General features: G+C 39.9%; 1 pseudogene; it reads left to right on the top strand.

The window, feature by feature from the left end:
- The first annotated feature begins 8,563 nt into the window (after window positions 1–8,563).
- On the top strand, window positions 8,564–10,118 carry LOC123457297 (annotated as a pseudogene).
- Window positions 10,119–13,758: the final 3,640 nt, after the last annotated feature.

The raw sequence follows: 13,758 nt of genomic DNA, 5'->3' as shown, positions 1-13,758 counted from the left end.
CACACAAATAAAATATTTAGGAAAAAGATTTTGAAAAAATAGGCATAAGTACATGAAAAAAATGTCTCCATACATGTCCTGTCAACTTGATTTTCCTTGAAAATGTTTACATAGGTAAGCCAGAACCACGAGGCATGTTAGAGAAGCATAATTAAATGGAAGCTAGAGAAATAAAAAGCCAATTAAGAGATGATGGACAGGGCATTACAGTGAATCAACTGTTTTTTGTTTTTTGGTTTTTTTTTTTTTGATGGAAAAAAGAGCCATGGTTGATTTATTTTTATTAGAGAGAGAGAAAACTGGTGTGCCAGAGCCTCAGCAACTGCAATCAAACTCCAGATGTTTGCGCCACCTAGCAGGCATTTGGGACCTTTCACTTGCCTCACCTTTCTGTGTCTGCCTTACATGGGATCTGGAGAGTCAAACAAGAGTTTTTAAGCTTCACAGGCAAGCATGTAACTTCTAAGCCATCTCTCCAACCCAAGAACCATGATTTAGAGAAGCACACCAGTGAGATATAGGAGATAAAGAAACAAGGTGAGGTCATAGAGGAAGAAAAAAAGCCCCTGTGTTTACATCCAAGAGGACTGAAGCTAAGTTGACAACAGGAGAGGAAGGACGCTGAAACCCACCTGTGCAAGGGCGGCTGAAGTGAGAAACTGATAAATATTTGGCTAAGAAAATCCCGTGTCTTTTTGCCATTTCATGGAAAGTGGGATACAGAGAGGCATGCATTTGTGAGTATCTTCTTTATAAACAAATTCCAAAAGCAAAAATGTTACATCTTTGGGGCCTGGTAGTTCATTTCTTTAATCTCAGCATGCAGGCAGGAGAGGCATGAGGACTTCCATGAGTTCAAGGCCACCTTGAGACTACCTAGTGAATTTCCAGATCAGCCTGGGCTATAGCAGGACTCTACCTCAAAAAAAGTTACATCTGGTTCTCTCCTTAGGATCTGCATCCATCTGAAAAAGAGAAGCAGATTCTCCAACAGAGAGTAAAGTTAGCACCAGACAAATGGGATAATCCCTTATTTTATAGAGAATTTAATAGGCATAGGCCCAATTGTAGCCCACAGTTGGTGGTAGCAGAGCGGGCTCATGTTTAGATATGGTTCTGACTTGTTTCCCAGATCCAGCTATGGGTCCCAAACCACTGAGGGGATCAGTTAGCCAAATCAAGAGCAGTTGGTTTCCCATCATACCTCAAAAGGGCCCCAGCTGAAACTAAGAACTGTTGGTGAAACAAGCAAGGGTACTGTTCTCTTCGTGAACTGGGTACCAGCACAAGGTTGAAGGAGATCGACACAGAGAACAATCAACTCCTACCATATCAGATATCTAGAGACCCAGATGCTCCCATCACCTCATCACTGAAGCAGACCAAAAATGAACCCAACATGGCTCAGGGAAATTTTGAAGAAGAGGGGTTGGAAAGAATGTCAGAGCCACATGTTGGGTCATGATATGCAGAGACATTTCTCCTACTCATAACTGTGGGCCAACTCCACAATGTATGACCCATATACCTCAACAAGGAGGGGCCATGGGGAGGGGGTAGTCCATGGATGAGCCTAACAGTGGTACCAACTTGACTGTATTAACTGAGTACAAAAGTAATTAGTAAAAACAAAATTAATGAATTTTATAAAGGTTACATCTTTTTAAAAATATTATTTATTTATTTATTAGAGAGAGAAAATGGGCACGCCAGGACCTCCAGCCACCAAAAGCAATTTCCAGATGCACTCACCATCTTGTGCATCTGGCTTTATGTGGGTACTGGGGAATTGAATCTGGGCCCTTAGACTTTGGAGGCAAGTGCCTTAAATGTTAAGCCTTCCCTCCAGCCCAGGATCTTTCTTAAGGTAGTGGAGGTGTGGGAGCTAAATTAGTCATCAAGCCATAGCTGTTATCAACTCCATATCCAATATCCTCAATCATCACTTGTTTGACCTCACATATAGGTAAAAAGGAATGGAATCTGGCTTGTAGTTGAAATCATTCAAATACATGTGGAATATCCAAATAAGATATAGCATATTGGCTGGAGAGAAGTTTCTGTAGTTAAGGCACTTGCCTGGGAAGAATAAGGAGCCAGGTTCAATTCCCTAGGATCCATGTAAAGCTGAATGTACAAGGTGGCACGTGCATCTGGACTTTGTTTGTAGTGGCTGGAGGTGCTGATGTGCCCATTTTCCTGTATCTGCTTCCTAATCTCTCTTCCTCTCTGACATATATATTTAAAAACAAACATAGAAAATGGATATCTTCTGGTATATATCATCCAAAACATTACTGGTATTTTAAGGGAAAATATGTACCTGAGTATTTGTGGTAGCAACAGTCACAGCCAATGAACATGGAAAGAAAATTGTATGTCAACAGATAAAGAAAAAGTGGCTTGGTTAGGGCTGGAGAGATGGGTTAGCAGTTAAGGTGCTTGCCTGAAGAGCCTAAGGACCCATGTTCAATAACCTAGATACAACTTTGCCAGATGTACACAGGTGAGGCAAACGCAAGATTGCACATGCCCACTATATGGTGCAAGTGTGTGGAGTTCAATCACAGTGGCTGAGGCCCTGGCATGCCAATTCTTTGTCCTCTAAGAAAAGGTGGTTCATCAATGCACTCACCTCAACAGAAATGAAAAAAACAGGTTGATGTACACCATGGGTGAGTGTTGAATGCATGAAGCCAAACACCAAATGTCATGCAGTGTTTTATTTCATTTATATAGATAATGTAAAATAGGTAAGTTCACTGAGACAGAAAGAACGTTTGGATATATACAAGTTAAAACAATATGGTAGCCAGGTGTGGTGGCGCAGACCTTTCATTCTAGCACAGGGGCGGCAGAGGTAGGAGGATTGTGGCTGTGAGTTCGAGGCTACCCTGAGAGTACATAATGAATTCCAGGTCAGCCTTACCAGAGTGAGACCCTAAGTAGAAAAGCTAGTAATTTGTAAAATAAAAATAAAATGAGACAGTCAATAGTGGCTTAGGGGTGGAGGAGGAATGTCTACGTTCTAGAGAGGACATCTACATAGTAGCAATGGGTTTCTGAGAAGGTCTTTTTGAATATCTTATTTATTAATATGAAATAGCTGAAGAAGGAGAGAGATAAAATGTGTGTACCAAGGCCTACAGCTGCTGCAAATGAACTCCAAACTCATGTACCACTTCGTGCATCTGGCTTTACATGGGTACTGGGGAATCAAACCTTTTTTCTTTGGCTTTGCAGGCAAGCACCTTAACTGCTAAATCATCTCTGCCACCCTGAGAAGGTCTTTTGATGTTCATGTCACATACAACAACATAAAGTTATGAGACCATAGATGCTACTCCAGGTTTTCAGGTGTAGACGGATCACTTCTTCAAGAAAGAAATGAAGGAAACAGTATGTTTGTGGGCAGAAATGGATAGACCCTTGGGTGGGAAGTGTAAATCCTCTTTTTTTAAAAAAAATTATTTTCAAGGAGATAGAGAAGGAGTCAGATAGAGACAGAATGAGTGCACCAGGGCGTCCAGACACTGCAAATGAACTCTAGACACATGCACTACCTTGTACATCTGCCTTTACATGGGTTCAGAGGAAGCAAACCTGGGTCCTTAGGGATGTTTGATGACTCATTTGTTAAGGCACTTGCCTGCAAAGCGGAAGGACCAGGTTTGATTCCACAATACCCATGTAAACCAGATGCACAAGGTGGCACATGCATCTGGAGTTCATTTGCAGAGGCCGAAGGTCCTGGTGTGCCCACCCTGACTCTTTCTCTCCTCCTATTTCTCTTTTCCTCTCTCTCAAATAAATAAAATAATTTAAAAAATAAAGATGAAAACAAATAAAATCAAAAACTCTGCATAAATGGCTCAGTTGGCAAAGTGTAAGCCACTACTGTATGAGGTCCTGAGTTCAAATCCCCAGAATCCATCCATGCAAATACATCGCATAGCACCTTATGCCTAAAATAAATAAAAACAATAAAACAAATAAAATACATTTTAAAACCCATTGCAAACATATGGCAGAAAGTTGAATGATAGGTAAAAGCACAAAATTAAAATGCAAGAGTCCATACCTATGAAACGATGGAATAGATCCCATCCTTATTTTATGACAGCCAAGAATAAAAAGGAATAAGATGAAAGTGTCTTGGGAAAAATAACTTCAAATGGGGGCTGGAGTGATGGCTCAGCAGTTAAGTCACTTTCCTGTGAAGCCTAAGGACCCAAGTTCAATTCCCCGGTACACATACAAAGCCAAATGCACAAGGTGGGGCATGCATCTGGAGTTCATTTAAAGTGACTGGAGGCCATGGCATGCCCATTCTCTGTAACTGTATCTTTTCTCAAATAAATAAATTAAATCTTAATTTTAAAAGTCACAAGGAAACTATCATATACAATTAATTGTATATTAGCTATAACTAATACATAGTAATAATAATTAATATGCAGTAATAAAGAAAAATGAATAAAGTAAAGAAGGTGTCACATACAAGAACTGACTAAGAAAAGTTATTATTATTTTTTCTATTTTTTATTTTGGAGAGAAAAACAGAGAGCACATGCACAAGAGAAAGAGAATTGGCACACCAGGGCCTCAGCCATTGCAATTGAACTCTAGATGCTTGTGCCACCTAGTGGCCATGTACAACCTTCCTCTTGCCTCACCTTTGTGCATCTGGCTTACTAGGGATCTGGGGAGTCAAACATGGGTCCTTAGGCCATGAACACACAGTGATCCTCCTACCTCTGGCTCATGAGAGCTAGGGGTAAAGGCATACACTACCATGCCCACCTTCATTCTTTGGTGTGTGCAAATGTTCTATGGTCCTGACACCTCCAACATTCCATGGTCTACATTGCAACTTAGGGTTTACATTCAAAGATTCATACAGTTTAGCACTCAGGAGGCAGAGGTAGGTGGATCATCATGAGCTCAAGGCCACCCTGAGACTATATAGTGAATTCCAGGTCAGCTTTCATGATCCCCAACCCAGCAACACACAAGTAATGTGGCAAGGTTGGAATGAGAGCTGGCACTTCATGGAACATAGCTGTTATGGGTTCTGTATGCTGACAGTGGGGAGCAGAGAGACCATCTTCAAACACTGTTCCTTCAGATCTAATTCACATTTTTCAATTCTTGAGCCTTCAGTGGGTTCAGTCTTACAGTCAGGATATCTTGTTATCCCCATGATAACCAGAGTAGTTTCCGTAACTCCTTCCTTCCTTCCTTCCTTCCTTCCTTCCTTCCTTCTTCCTTCCTTCCTTCCTTCCTTTCTTCCTTTCTTTGAGAGATAATGGGGGCAACAGGGCTTCTAGCTGCTGCAAACAAACTCCCGATGCATGCACCACCTAGTACATCTGGATTACCTGGGTGCTGAAGAATTGAACCTGGGTTCTTAGGCTTTGCAAGCAAGTGTTTTTACTGCTGAACCATTTCTCTGGCCCTTAAATTTTTCTGGTTTATTTATTTATTTACTCATTTATTTACAAGCACTGAAAAATAGAAAGAAAAAGAGAGAGAAAGAGTGAGAATGAGTATGCCAGGGCCTCTAACCACTGCAAACAAATTCCAGACACATGCACCACTTTGAACATCTGGCTTTATGTAGGTACTGGGAATTGAACCCAGGTCAGTAGGCTTTGCATGCAAGCACCTTAACCAATGAGCCATATCACCAGGCATGTTTTCTCCCTTTTATGCAGTCCAGAGTCCCATCCCATGGAATGGTACCACCCATAGTTAGGCTGAATCTTCCCACCTATTTTAGAAATTCCCTCATAAGCATGACTCAAGGATTTTGAGCATGGCAATTTAAGTCCCTTCAAGTTAACAACCACAAAAAAAACCAAATCAGTCCCCATTGTATGGTAAAGCTTTAATTTTATAGAAAGCTTATTATATATACACACAAATAATAAATAAATAAATAAATAAACAAATAGACAAATTAATCCATATCTACTGAGTATTCCATTCATAGAGGCACACATGATATGGAAACAGCCATACCTCTTCAGGGGCACACATACACATTCAAGCACACTCATGAATACATATAACACACATGACCATGTATGACATAAATGAATATGTATAACACACACAAATATGTATAACACACATGAACATATATGACCCACATGAACATGTATAACAGACATGAATGTGTATAACACCCATGAATATGTAAAACACACACAGATATGCATGCATACCCACATACATGTATATGCATTGACTATATATACATATATGGAATGCATACAACAACATACACATATAAGTGCCCACAGACCACAGACTTACATATGAATGTATACATATATATAAATACATGCACTTGTATGCACATACCACACATAGGCAAATAGAGACTGACACATGTATCGATACACACCCATACATGCACCCCTCATACAAATATCAACACACATGCATGTACACACAGACACACACAATATACCACAGAAGCATGGTCCACACTTATAGTCCCATACACAGATATTTACACACACACATGAACACAAAAACACCCTTGTACCTAATTCACACACATACAAAATGGGATAATTTTTTACTATGAAAGCTGAATTTTACTTAAAACATGTTTTTCTTCTTCATTAGTTTAGTAATCAAAGTCAGCCAAAGGATCTATCAAATGTATTTTTTTTTTTGTTTTAGATAAAGTAAGAGTGAGAGAGAATTGGCACACTAGGGTCTCAGCCACTGCAAAAGAATTCCAGCTACTTGCACCACCTAGTGGATATGTGCCTTACACTTGCCATACCTTTGTCTAACTTATGTGGAATCTGGGAAGTTGAACATTGGTTCCTAGGCTTCACAGGCAAGCACCTTAACCACTAAGACATCTCTCCAGCCCCAAATGTTTTTTTGTTTGTTCGTTTGTTTTGTTTTCTGAGTGTGGGAACTCAGTAAAATCCAAGTCATGTGGCACATGGGTGGGTGACAGCAGATGATGGAGAAAATGGCTAAATCATGCATGATCCTCTCCTAAGACATGTTGGATGGGCAATATGGTCAGCTCAGCCATCCTATACACTATGGATCCTGAGCAGAAGCTGCCATCTGGCGCTCTCATTTTTTTTTGGCATAAACTTTATGCCTGTCTCTCAGTATGACAATCACCTTCTAGCAACTAAGAAGGAACCCCAATTTTCTAAACTGTATTTTCATCTCTCAGTCATTCCTTTACACACCTTTCATCCCAGAACTTAGGTGGTAAATTCCGGGTCAGCCTAGGCTGGAGCTCAAACCTACCTCAAAAACAAAAACAAAAATAAAAACAAAACCCTCCCCAGTCTGGTTCCCTGTGCAGTGGGAGGGTGAACACACAGCAGTCTGGAATGAGAATGAGTAGGCCAGACCCCTGTTGCCAGGTTCCTCCCACCTCCCTGATCTGGGTTCCCTGTGCCTGTCAATGTGTGGGCGGGCATGGCAGTGTGCAGCGAGGAGGCCAGGCCCCTGTTCCTGGGATCTTCTCACCTCTCTGGTCTGGGTTCCCTGTGATGGTCTGTGAGCTGGAGGGCATGGCATGGAATAACTAGGCCAGATGCCTGTTCCCTGGCTCCTCCCAGTACCCTGGTCCTGGTAGATTCCATTGTACCTTGCTTGGGCAGGCCTGGTCCCTGTGTGAGCTGTAAAATCAGGACTTTTGTTCTGGTATCCTGACTGGCCACTGGGTACCAACATCCCTGTTAACCTGATGCAGAAGGTGCATGGGTCAAAGTACGAAAACTTGCTTCCTCCTCAATAAAATAAAAAGTCTTCCTAAAATGGGTAGACAACAATGCATAAAAGCCAACAAAAGTCAGAAAAAGGACAGATCGCCACCAAGAATGCCTAGTGTGACAATGAAAGCCTCCAATTAAATCCTAAAGAAATCAACAAAAAAAAATCATTCACAAAATGAAAACACAACAACCAACAACACCCTGATCAAAAAAATAAATAAAATAACTGAACTGGAAGCAAACCATCAAGGAACCAGCAGTTGTATCAATGAAATTGAACAGAATATTTCCTGGAGCATTCAGCTTTTGACAGTAGGCTCAACTTGATTGAAGAAAACATTAGAACGCTCCCAAGAGCTATGAATTAATTGAAGGTAAGTCAAGAAATGGAAGCTCTCAACAACCGATTGATTAAGCTCAATGAAGACTGAACAAATGCAAGAATGAACTCCAGGAAGCACCAAGAAAATCAGAACTCGAACTTGTACCTCAAAAAAGAGATGGACATGATGCAAAGTAACACAACAGAAGACAAAAACCAAATAGATATTATAAAAACCTCTTTAGAACCCCTTACCAATAGAGTTACTCATGTGAAAGAAAGAACCTCTGATCTGGAACATAAGACAGAAGGAATTGATTGGGAGGGCAAAAAACTTTGCTAAGTTCAAAAAATCAAGTGAGGAGTGATTTCAAGAGCAGTGTGGTGGACAGAGTGCTGGCCGAGACCGGAAAATTGTCCTTGGGAGTTGGCATGCCCCTGCAGCCACTGGACAGCAATGCAATTATATGAAATCATGGCTAGTTATATACCTGTAGCTACTCAAACATATCCTGTACTTGATGAAAAGGTCACTCAAGATACTTTGTACTGGAACAACTATAAGACTCCTGAACATATTAAGGAATTTGGTGCAGTGTCAAAAGTAGACTTTTCTCCCCAGCCTCCATATAACTATGCGGTCACAGTTTCCTCAAGAACTCATATTTATGGCCAATACTCCCAAGAACCTATAAAAATCTTTTCCCATTTTAAAGACACAGCATACTGTGCTACTTTTCGACATGATGTCCAATTGCTTGTAGCTGGTAGTGAAGATGGTAGAGTTCAGCTTCTTGATATACATGAGAGGGCTCCCCTCAGGCAGTTTGAAGACCATACAAAAGCAGTTCACACAGTAGACTTTACATTTGACAAATACAATGTGGTCTCTGGGGCTGACGATTATGCAGTTAAATTATGGGATATTCCAAATGCCAAAGAGATTCTGACATTCAAAGAACATTCTGACTATGTGTGGTGTGGATGTGCTAGTAAACTGATCTCTTTGTAACAGGGCAATTCGATCATACTGTGAAGATGTTTGATGTGTGAACAAGTAAAAATGTTTTCTGTGTCAAGCATGGGCAGGCTGTGGACAGTGTCCTGCTTTTCCCCTCTGGAGGGTTTCTGGTATCTTCAGGAGTTCATTATGTTAAAGTCTGGGACATGTGTTCAAAGGAGGGTAGTTGCTTGTGTCTTTGAAAAATCATCACAGGGACTGTGACATGTTTATGTTTGAGCAGCTCAGGACAGAGGTTGCTCTCTCGCTCAATGGATAGGAAAGTCAAAGTTCACAGCACAGTGTCCTACAAAGTAGTGCACAGCTTCAATTGATTACACAGATTCAAGTTTAAGTCTTGCACTTGCTCATGAAGATGAGCCAATTGTTGTTGGATGACCAATGGGATAGTGAATGTTAAACATCAGAAATTTGAAACAAAGAAAGATTCTCTTCCAAGGAGAAGGAGGCCTGCATATCGAACTTCTATTAAAGGAAAATATTATATGAAGCATTGGGATGACATTTTTATCAACAGGCCAACAAAGAAGCACCTAGAATGGTATGACAAGGATCTGGAAAACTTTCGGATCTCAAAGGCTCTTGACAGAGCCCTTGAGCCTAACTGTGTAATAAAGACACCTGAGGTTACAGTGTCCATCATAAAGGAGTTAAATCGAAGAGGAGTCCTTGCAAATGCTCTGGTAGGTCAGGATGAAAAGGAAATTACTCGTGTTCTTAATTTTTTGATAAGGAATCTGTCTCAGCCAAGATTGCCCCTGGTTTGATCAATGCTGCTGAAATAATTATTGATATATATCTGCCTGTGATTGGTCAGTCACAAGTAGTTGATAAAATGTTTTTAGTACTTCAAGGACATATAGAAAAAGAGATGGATTACCAGAGAGAACTGCTAGAAACTTTGGGGACAATGGACATGCTTTTTGCCTCCCTGACAAACAATGAAAGCACTTGTGTGCTGGAACACACTCCTGTTGACTTTCTAGAGAGCAAGAAGATAGAGTCATAGTGTTTGCTTCTGGCTTGGAATAGGTTTGACTCCATTAACTATTGGTGAAAAAAAAAATCTCAACACATTAAGAAAGATAGCCAAATTAGTCAAACAAAAAAGAAAAGTCTCAAATTAACAAAATCAGAAATGAAAAAGGAGAGATCACAACAGACATCAAGGAAATTGGAAGAATCATCAGGGCATACTTCCAAAACCTCTACTCCACCATATTAAATAATACAGAATAAATGGTTGGATTCCTAGACACATACCACCTACCAAGACTAACGTCAGAGCAGATTAATCTCCTAAACAAAACTGACATATCCATGGAGACTGAAACGGTGTTAAAAAACCTCCCAAAAAAGAAAAGTTCATGACCAGATGGCTTCTCAGCTGAATTCTATCAAACCTTCACTGAAGAATTGAAACCAATTTTTCTATAACTGTTCCACATAATCAGAGACCAGGGAATTCTCCCTTGACTCCTTTTATGAAGCTAGCAACACCCTAATACCAAATGAGACAGATGCAACAAGAGAAGAAAACCATAAGTCTATATTTCTAATGAACTTAAATACACAGATCCTAAATAAAATTCTTGCAAACTGAATTTAACAACACATCATTATCCACCTTGAACAAGTAGGCTTCATCCCAGGGATTCAGGGATAGTTTAACATATGGAAATTGGTCAATGTAATACACCACTTTAATAAACATAACCATAAGAACCACATGATCATTTCAATTGATGCAGAGAATACCTTTGACAAAAAACACGGGATCATGATCAAAACATGGGAAAAATGGGAGCCCACTCTCACCAGTGCTCTTCAGCATAGTACCACTGCTGCAAATCAGTAGCTTTTCTATGTGCAAAGGACAAATATACCAGAAAGAAATCAGCGAGGCTTTCCCATTTTCAATATCAACAAAAATCAAATACCTTGGAAAAACATAAACCAAGAATGTTAAAGACCTATATAATGAGAACATAAAAACATTCAAGAAATAAATAGAGGAGGAGATCAGAAGATGAAAAGTCTCCAATGCTCCTGGATAAGTAGAATTAATATTGTGAAAATGGCAATTCTACCAAAAGCAATACACATATTTAACACAATACCAATAAAAATATCAGCACCATTCTTCACAGAGATTAAAAAAATGATCTCAAAATTCATATAGAATGGCAGAAGGCTTCAGATATCTAAACAACCTCAGCAAAAAAAAAAAAAAAAAAAACTGATCTATAGCTATATTGCAAAGTCATAATGACAAAAACAGCATGGTAGTGGAACAAAAATAGAAACATAGACCAATGGAACAGAATTGAAGACCTAGGCCTTGGGTGAAGTAACTACAGCTGTCTGATCTTTGACAAAGGTTCCAATAATGTAGACTGGAGAAAAGACAGACAGCATTTTCAACAAATGGTGTTGGACAAATTGTATGACCATAGGTAGAAAAACGAAATTAGACCCACTCACTTTGCCGTACACAAAAATCAAGTCCAAGTGGATTAAAGACCTTAATATAAGTCTTGAAATTCCTCAACTACTGCAAGAAAAAAAAATTGGAGGCACTCTATGATATAGAACTGGGAAAAGACTATCTAAAGAAAACCCCAGTAGCCCAAGAAATTAAACAAGCACTCAACCAATGGGATCTCATGAAGCTGAAAAGATTTTGCACAGACACACCAGGAGCAGAGCCAGTAGGTTACCCAATGAATGGGAGAAAATCTTTTCCAGCTACACCACTGACAGAAACCTAGTATCTAGAATCTACAAAGAATTAAAAAAAAAAAAACCTAAACAATAAAAAATCAAACAACACATTCCAAAAGTGGGGCAGAGAACTAAATAGGGTGTTTCAGAGGAAGAATTACAAATGGCTAACACACACTTAAGAAAATGTTCAACATCCTTAACCACTAATGAAATGCAAATTAAAACGGATATGAAATTCCACCTTACCCCAGTAAGGATAGAAAACTTAAAACAAAATCAAATGAAAACAAATGCTGTCTAGGATGGGGAGAAATAGGAATACTCATTCACTGTTGGTGGGAATATAAACTGGTACAACCACCGTGGAAATCAATATGGAGACTCCTGAAAAGGATGAATATACAGTTATCAACAGACTCTGTTATTCCTTTACTGGGCATTTACTCTAAAAGCTCCACATCTCAGTTCAGATATATTTGCTCAAACAAGTTTATAGCTACTTAGTTCGTAATAGCTAAAAATTGGAATCAACCCAGTTGCCCATCATTGGATGAATGGATAACCAAGATGTGGTATATCTACATGATTGAATTCTACACAGAATTAAGAAAAAAAAATTGACACAATGAAATCTGTTGAAAAATGGTCAAACTTGGAACAGATCATTCTAAGTGAATTCACACGATCACAGAAAGAATCATTTCATGATCTCATTCATCTGTGGTTCCTGACCTTGATCAGCCTGAGTGGCTGACATACCTGAATAGCATCTTGAGGCTTGGACAACAGGGAGAGTAGGGCTTGTGGGAAGGGCGGGAGGGGAACACAAAACTGAAAACAATTTGAACTGTTACCATAGAATCGTATGTTCTGGAAGGCAGACTAAAAGGTGGAACTATCAAGAGGATCTTAGGGAGAGCACATGAACCAAAGGGCCCTGGAAAGGGTGAGACAAAACCTAACCTTAAATTTCCTTGTTTCTTTTTCTTCTCTCTCTTTCTATTTTTGTCTTTTCCCTTGGTGCTGGCCTGTAATTCCCTGTACCAGTATGTGGTTTACATCCATAATGAGCTGTTGATCACAGAGACTTACTAGGTCTTGAAAAACAAATAAGACACAATTCTGTCAGAGCACTTGCTTCCCCATCAGAGATTAATGGTTAGACTTACTGCTGAAGACACCCTATGTTGTCAGCACAGACCATCAAGAGACCTGGTTGGAATCTAGAAGAGAGCCAGTTCCAAGACACTTATCCCATCTAGTGCTAGAAGGTGCTACATGAGCTATGGGGGAAAGTGGCTAAAATCTATCCAAGCAACTCAAAATCTAAGCAACTCAGAAACAAATAATGTGACATGATACTCACACAAGAGCAATACTAGCCCACTGCCATGGTGAGTAAGCATCTGCTCTTGGATTAGCTAACAGATCTGCTCAGTGGAAAGGAAACCATATCTGGAACTGGAAAACAAGTCAGAATCATATGCAGATAATGATTCTACTTTCCATTGTCAAGTTTCTACTAATCTTGGGCTATAAGAGGGTCTACCCACTTTAAATTCTCTCTAAATTAATAATGGTTATCCATTTAACCTGTGCTGACTTTACTTTCTGTTGGAGAATCTGCTTCTCTTTTTAAGATGAGAAGTGGACCTGAGGAGATAAATGACCCAGTCCACTCTACCCCAGCCCCAGCTGAAGCCACAGAGGAACTGGGGAAATGAGCAAGAGTGTTGCTTTCCTTTGAATCTGATATCAGCACAAGGGTGAAGGAGATAGACACTGAAGACACTCATACCTACCAAACCACGGATACAGAGGCTCCTAAGCTCCCATTGCTGAAGTAGAATTTAAATGATCCCAGCATGGCTCAGAGAATTTTGTGGAAGAGGGGGTGGAAGCCTGCCTCTTCCTGCACCCCC

Source organism: Jaculus jaculus, unplaced genomic scaffold (assembly GCF_020740685.1).
Source record: "Jaculus jaculus isolate mJacJac1 unplaced genomic scaffold, mJacJac1.mat.Y.cur mat_scaffold_35_1_3033546_arrow_ctg1, whole genome shotgun sequence".
NCBI lineage: Eukaryota > Metazoa > Chordata > Mammalia > Rodentia > Dipodidae > Jaculus > Jaculus jaculus.
This window is presented reverse-complemented; position numbering and strand designations above follow the sequence as displayed.